We start from the raw sequence: 8,304 nt of genomic DNA, 5'->3' as shown, positions 1-8,304 counted from the left end.
CCTGGAGAGCATTATGCTAAATGAAATAAGCCAGTCAGAAAAAGACAAGTATCACATGATCTCACTCATATGTTGAATCTAATGAACAAAATAAACCGATAAACAAAATAGATCCAAAGACAGAGAAGCATGAAACAGACTGAGGAATCTCAGCGGGAAGGGAGGAGTGAAGGTGGAGAGTGGGAAAGATTAATCAAATAATGTATATGTATATGTGCATAACCCATAGACACAGACAATAGTGCAGTGAAGGTCAGGAGTGGGCAGGTACTGGTGGAGGGGATCAATGTGGGGGAAAGGAGACTATCTGAAATACTTTCAATAATAAAGATAGACCAGCTCTGGGAGAACCAAGAGGTACAATAGTCAGTTCCTTTCAAGATGCCAATTTCATTCTCCAACTCCCACTACCAAATTCCATAGGATTTGGGAATCTTCTTAAAGGACTGACACATGAGATTCTGAGGCAGCAACTGGACAATATACCATCTTTTGCAGCAGCATATTTTGAGAATCTTCTATAGAAGAGAGAGAAAACCAACATCAATCTAGCAGAATGGGGAAGTAAGGCAGACGACCTCTTCTATAACAACCATGCATTCAAGGAGCAAGAACCACCTGAGAAAGAAAAGTCTCGGGCATCTGAGAAAGTGGAGACACCAGTCACAGTTTTAGAATCTTCAGATAAACATAAGGAAAAAGAGGAGCATGCTGCTGTCAAAATTCAAGCAATGTTCGGGGGACACCTATTCAGAGAGGAGGTGAAGAAAATGAAACAACATGAGCTGGAAGAAAAAACACAGGAAAACAACTGAGGAGACTAGTTTTGCCCCCACACCCCCCTCCCAGCCCAGAAACCATGAAAAAATAATTCAAATCCATCAACCATGTTGTGATTGTCATTTTTTTCTTAGTAAGGGAGATTCGATGTAGTGAAATCACATTGGCTGCTGTTGTGAAAATCTGTCATGAACATTTGTTTAATAAACATGCCATTGAACACACACACACACACACATAATAATAATAATAATAATAATAATAATAAAGATAAATGTTTAAAAAAATCAAAAAGTAATCTTGAACATTGAAAATATGAGAGCAAACACACATCCATAAGCCAAAAAATACAAATTTTAGAAAATTGCCCCAAAATTAAATTGCCCAGAACACAAAATAAATCGCACACACACACCATACACACATGTTCTATTTTTTTTACGGAAGGGAATGATAATTCGTAGAGTGAATCAATGATGATAACACTGAATTAACATTTGTAGGAAATGGGAAAGGTGATATTAGAAGAGAAAACGTTGTTGATGAAATATAAGATATAAAACTAAAGGTTACTAGTCTCTAGATGGAAAGACCAAGAAATTCATCCCACAAGAAGATATACAGCAATGTCCATTTCTCTGAAATTTCTACTCATCAGAGACAAAGATATGAGTCTTAAAGCTTAAATAATTTTTGTTAAATTCTTTAACAAAAAAATGTAATCAGATTTCTTGATATACAACACTGGATGCTTGAACACTAATTTTATGCCCAGAAAAACTATCTCTCAAAATGAAGGTAAAATAATGCTGTTTTCAGATATATAAGAACTGAAACTATTCATTAATCAATATTACATTTCAAAAGACATTAAAGGAATTCCTTCAGGTAGTGGGAAATGATACTAGATGAAAATCTGGATCTATGCAAAAGAATAAAGAACACAGGAAGTGTTAACTATATGATGAATATAATACAGGAAGTATTAACTATATATAAATATACTAAGGATGTCTGACCGATGGCATAGACCCACTCTTCCCCTCCATACACCTTCCCATCTCACTCAGTCCCTATCAGCTGGACTCCAGCAGCAAACTAACCTACTAGTTGGAGTACAAATTTTGTGCACCAGGCCTCTAGTTTATATATATAGTTCATATCTATCATATATATGATACACTGTAAATAACAGGTACAGAAGTATCTAGAAACTTATAGGCTTCTCTTTCATTGCCCACGTAGAAAGAGTTCCAATTCAGGGTTCAGGTTCTGGAGAAGGGCCGCACACAAATGAAGAGACTTGAAGAAATTCAATTTGGCGATATGGGGGGCCAACATCTCTTTTTCAGTGAAACTGATTTGGTTTCCAGCAGAAACTGATTTTCTACAGGATTTCCTGTGTGGTAGGCATCTGAAATACTGCATAATTGTGTGGAGTTCTTATCGCCCTGCTGATAGTTGGGTTCTGTTTTGCGTGATCAGGAATGGTGCTGGCAAGACAGCTCAGTGGCTCAACAGCAAGCAATAAAAATTAGAATTTTTTTTAAAAAATTGTCACTTAAATAGCATTGAGATAAGTCTGTCAAGAGATATGTAACACCTTTACACTGAAAACTATAAAACAATACTGACAGAAATTAAAGAAGACATAATTAATGGAGAGATATACTTTGTTCAGGTCCAAAGATGAGAAGGAGTAAGCATAGAAGATGGGAAAAATTGCCAGGAAGGTCAAGTGAGAAATAAGAGAGAATGTGTGCCAGAAGCTAAGGGTTCTTCAATTGTGACATTCAAAACAAGTAGGCTCTAAAATTTTAATAGGAATAGATTTGAATACAAACAGATTGATTGAATTGAGAGGAGACAAATTTGTTTTCAGATGTCAATTAAAGGTAGCAGGGGGGGGGGGGGGGAAGGAGACTAAGATGAGCCAAATAACTTTAATTCATGGTCCTTAAAACATAGAAATTGTCTGAGGGGATTTATCTAAATAGTTCATTCTAAACAAAGTGATAAAATATAAAAATAGTTTCTAAATCAAAGGGGTTTTCAACCCTATGGTTTTCAACCTTCTCCTTCTCTTGATTAATTATTTTCTCAGCTTTTCCATATTTGTCTTAATTTTCTTCACCCTTATTCATCATTCTCTTTAATCAATCTTTCTTCTCCTCAGTGTGATCTATTTCTATTCACTTTATGAAGCTGTCAATGATAGAGTCAAATTTAAATAGGTTGGCACAAAGCAGAGACAAATGCAAAACCAAAAAGAAACTCTTATAAGATGAAACCATCAAACAGAAAAATATCTCTTCATGCACAAAGAGGACTTGCATATGAAACTCTTAGCCACCTATGAACCATAGAGATGAAAATCATATAATGTTCAAATCAGAAGAGATAGTTTTTTTCAAAGACACCTGTGCCATTTTAGAGATGATGTAACTGAATTGCAGATAGAATCACCAATTTGCCTAAAAATGTCATTGAGCCAATTGGAGGTTGAACTGAATTAAACCTGACTCCCAATCTAAGGCCTTTTTCTCTAAACTGAATGATATCAGAAGTATTAATTTCAAATAAAATAGAGAATGGGCAATGATACACTTTTCCCAGTTCTTGCAAGTGCAATTAATTCTCTTTATAAACCAAAAATGAATATTGAATTATTTCAGTCTGCTTAATGTTTTGCTATAAATGATTTCATAGTCTTGGGCTCACTTCCTTTCCATCCTAAGGTGAGGGCGCATCATTTGTTCATTTCAGTAGTTTCAAAATATGCAAGGGGTGTTGAAGTAAAATCAACGTCAAACAATTCAAGGAATAAGAGTACCATCCTAATATCTATTTATTAGCAAAATGTTTTCATTCAATGGGCTATATTTCTTAATCCACTTTTGAAACACAAAAACTTCTTTCCCCATGCCTGAAAAACTTTTAAAAGCATAACTCCAGGATAAAATTATATACACATTAGAGTGAATATCATCTTAATGCTAGAATGTATATTTTTAAAGTCTTATATAATGGAGTGAGATTTCTTCTTCTAACCATATACTAACTTTATCTCATATCTTTAATATTTTCCTATGTATGGTTTGTCTATGCATCATGGATTTTCAAGCCTTGAAAATCTTCATTAAGTATTTCCTTTATTTTACTTTTTATCAGATTCAGTTACCTTTCTATTTGATCTTTTAAAAAGCCATAAAAGGGGAAAGTCAGGCTTCATTTAAACATGAAATCAATTCATGTTATTGTAACATAGCCTTTATACTCTAGATTGTTCTTTTAAAGGATGTAAGGTAACTTTTAAAATACCATGAAATGACATAAATACTTTTAAAATTAGTAATAAACACAATAAAACAAAGAGAAACTTAAAAAAAAAACACTTTAGAGTCAAAATTAAAGTTAGTACAAAAAATACTGCATGTAGTGAAGTTAATGTAGTCACACGTGTGGCTCTGAGTTTTCTAGATCAGCCAAAGAAAAGGAGTGGATATGGGTAGCTATATCAGTCACAGTGCTCATGTGATGAAAAACCATATAGCTATTCAGTATGAGCCTTTGTGGTTCTAGGTCCTAGAGTGGCATTTCTTTTGTGGGTCCTCCTGATGAGATTCTATATAATATTTGAACAATATACTTAGCCTTCTTATAATAAACTAGAGGCCAGTTGCACGAAGAGATTCATGCAATAGGCCTTCCTTCCCTTAACTTCCAGCACCGATTTCCCTCTGGCACCCAGGACCCAGGTCTTGGCTCAGGCCAGAGTCTGCCTTCTTCATCTTTGCTGCAGACTCAGGCCAGAGTCTGCCATCTTCATCTTCGCTGCAGACTCCAGAGTCTGCAGTCTTGTCTTCACTGTGGCATTCTGCTCCTGTAGATCCCTTTGTGCCCCTCTCCCGCCTTCTCTCTGGCCACTACAGGCCTGGAACATCTGGGAAGCCGCTATCTTTGGCCTTCTAATTTGCATACTCATTCTGATTGGCTATGAGCATAGGAGAGGTATGGTCAATTTACATGTTTGTCTATTATTAGACAAACCAAAAGTTTCACAGGGTTGTTTTATCTGATATTTCTAGTACAAATTAATACCTCATAGGTGCTATGTAGAAGACAGAGAGGAAGACAAATGAAACACTTGAATTCTTCCCTCTCTAAATCTCTCATACTTGAACAGTTACAAAATTTTACTGTCATAATTTTTCTAACTGGCCACTGTCCTAGTTTCATTCTTATGACTTCTCACATGATTTATTTTGTAGCCTTCTACTTGTTCTCTGTACCTCTAATTTCACTCTTCCAAGCCATTAAACTACAGCCCTCAGATCTTTCTGAAGCATTGTTCTGATTGTGTCACTCCTTTTCTCAAAAACCACTTTCTACAGGGGAAAAAAACAACAACTTACATTTACATTTACATGTGTATACATGACCCTTTGTGATCTGGCCCCATGTCCATGGTGAGGATCTCAAACACCAACAGGGGCCAGGCAGGTACATAAATGAGCAAAGTGTCTCTGGGGCAGAGCAACCAATCGATGCTCAAATATTTAAAAATTAACTATCTCAAGGTTGTTAGTGGAAAAAGTTAAAATATTGAGCTATAGCCATTGCAGTCTAGACTTTTGTTTTCAGCACTTGGAAGTTCTGCATTAGAAAGATGGCTTTCTTTTTCCCTTCACAGCTTGTATACATATTTTAGATAGGGAACTTTCTAGCATAACATCAATTTCCTCAGCACTGAGTTCTTTATTTTCCCATGAAATGAAGGTTTGCACTCCCTCAAGCACATCCTTAAAATATCTTGACTCTGCATGCAATGTTTAGATTGTTTTATAAACCAATTTTTAGGCCTATGATATATTTGTGCCATTTGTCTGCAAATATAATATTTTCAAATTGGTATAAGTCGACCTGAATATTTTTACAAACTGAACAGTAACATCATTTCAAATTTATCCAGTAACTATTTTACAGTCTTGGATATTTTCCTAAATTAGGTTAGTTTATATTGAAATATGCTTTCCAAAAGATCCGTTTGTTTTAATCCAAAGATTAAGAAAACAGATTTTCTAAACGTCACTCCTATAACCTGGCTTCCCCAGTGCCCCACACAAGGTAATGCCCATCTTTGCATTCATTTATCAACTGTCCCCAACACATAACCTGCCTCCTGGGAAATTCAAAAAACATTACTGATCTACATAGGAACTTAACTATACTTCAAACTTTGGAAACAAAGGCAGAAAAACTGAGAGGAAAAAAAACATCTCCAGAATGATCCAGATACTAGACTCTCCTAACCCTCGAGCTGAAGAGTAGGAAAGGGCAGATTTCCCCGAATGTGACATATAAAAGTAAGGATTTGAGCAAAACTGAAATATCACAGGAGTTAAGGAGACTTTGGTTGATATTTGAATTTTGAGGAGCTGACGATCAACCTGGCATTTTCACAGTTTAAGCTGCATATTTAAGAAGAAAGAAAAAAAAAAAGTCAAGTGCTGGAAATTAAAATCCTCTCATGAACATTCTATTTGAAAAATTAGAGACCTGTCAAAGAATAGCCATAACATTTACAAAAATGTAAGGACAGAGCAAATGAAATTATAAAACCTGGGAGAAGTTCTTTTTTTTTGTCTTTCCTGCTTAGTGGAATAGACATACAAATGTGCTGACCTGCACTTTTCAAGTTTAAGACCTTATATAACCTGGCTGGCATGGCTCAGTGGTTGTATGTTGACCTATGAACCAGGAGTTCAGGGTTCAATTCCTGGTCTGGGCATATGCCTGGGCTGTGGGCGCAATCCCCAGAGTGGGGTATGCAGGAGGCAGCCAATCAATGATTCTCTCTCATCATTGATGTTTCTCTCTCTCTCCTTCTCTCTTTCTCTCCCTCTTCCTTTCTTTCTGAAATCAATAAAAAAATATGTATTTTTTTAAGTGATTATATAGGAGCTACAATTCTAAATCCAAATATCTGTGTGAAAGAGTTCATAGGAAATGAGAATTAGTTCAGTCTTTAAAAACAGATAAAACAATAGGATTTACAATTCATTGGTGACTAAACATTTCACACCCTTTCTACCTGTATTTATACTTCCAGGAGAACTCTAAGCACCTGAAAGTCTATTTCACAGGCAGTCAGCTGCCAGGGAGAGAGATTACAGTAAAAATTCATAAAATATGTACATATGTATTATGTGTATGCTTAAATCAGATAAACATTCATCTATCCATTTTAAAGTTGACACTTAACCAAAAACACCAACAGAATTTTCATTTTCTTTACCTACAACCTCTTCCTCATAAATACCATACGAAACATCTGTACCTTTTAGAGGTTAAGTTGATGCAGGTATCAGAAAGTAATCAGGTAGCGAATAAAACCCACTTTGTGATGAGTTCCTCCTGTGAAGCCATAAAAAGCCTGTGCGATTGGGAGGCTAAAACCTTGGGAAGGAAATGTCAAGTCGAGAATTGCTTTGACATAAAGATAATGCACAAATAGAAGGAAAGAATACTTGGGGAGAGGAAACAATTGAAATGAAAACAATTTGTGTGCCATATAGAAGCGTCTGTACACATGTAAGGCATAATGGGGCTGGTAAGAGTTTCAGAAAAAGGATAAAAATATTTTGTTGATTTCATAGAGAAAAAGAAGAAAACCTCATTGAAAAATTACCATCCGTAATGCCAGAGTCCCACCAGCTCCCGATTTCCATGTTGGATGGCACTTCCTATGAAAATTTGAATCCAAAGACAATGTCCTTCTAAAGGAAGCACACTGTGCTAAGCAGAATAATGCTGCACCCAAACATGTCCACATCCTAATCTTCAAAACCAGTGAGTGCTACTTTTCATGACAAGTGGGGGTCTAGCCGATATGGTTCAATTAAGGACCTTGAGAAAGAGTTGTTTTTCCCCCCTGGATTATCCGAGTGTTGCCAATCATATGGGTTCTTCTGAGCGGAGACTTGACCAGCTGGGTCAGAGGGATGTAACCCCAGAGGGTGGTGAGAGAGGTGAACGTTGCTACTGTTGAAGGCGGAGGAAGGCAGGAGCCAGGAGCCAAAGAATGTAGGTGGCCCCTGGAAGCTAGGAAAGGCAAGGAAATAAATTTCTCCTAAAGCCCCCTCCCCCTCATAAAGGATGCAGGCCTGCTGATAGCTTCATCTTAACCCTGTGAGGCCTATGTCAGACTTGGGACCTACAGAACTGCATGAAAATAAAGCTGTGATACTTAAACCACTATGTTTGTGGTAACTTGTTACAGCATAAACAGAAAATGAATACAGTAAATTCCAGAACACGGATTCCAAAGTGTATTTTAAAAAAAATTATGTTAAAAAACAATCTAAAATTTTTAAGAAATATCTGTCTCAATTTTTCAGTAAGATGGCCTATAATAGCATGTATAAAATGTGAGATAAAAATAACTCTGTGGAAAGAAATGTCTAAAGAAACTTAAATATCTTTGGGAAAGCAGCCTGTATGCCTATTTCCTCTCAGATGGAG

General features: G+C 36.2%; 1 pseudogene; it reads left to right on the top strand.

The window, feature by feature from the left end:
* The first annotated feature begins 366 nt into the window (after positions 1 to 366).
* LOC118723473 lies at positions 367 to 1,004 on the top strand (annotated as a pseudogene).
* The last annotated feature ends 7,300 nt before the right edge of the window (positions 1,005 to 8,304 follow it).

The sequence above is a fragment of the Pipistrellus kuhlii genome, unplaced genomic scaffold (assembly GCF_014108245.1).
Source record: "Pipistrellus kuhlii isolate mPipKuh1 unplaced genomic scaffold, mPipKuh1.p scaffold_m20_p_2, whole genome shotgun sequence".
Lineage (NCBI taxonomy): Eukaryota > Metazoa > Chordata > Mammalia > Chiroptera > Vespertilionidae > Pipistrellus > Pipistrellus kuhlii.
This window is presented reverse-complemented; position numbering and strand designations above follow the sequence as displayed.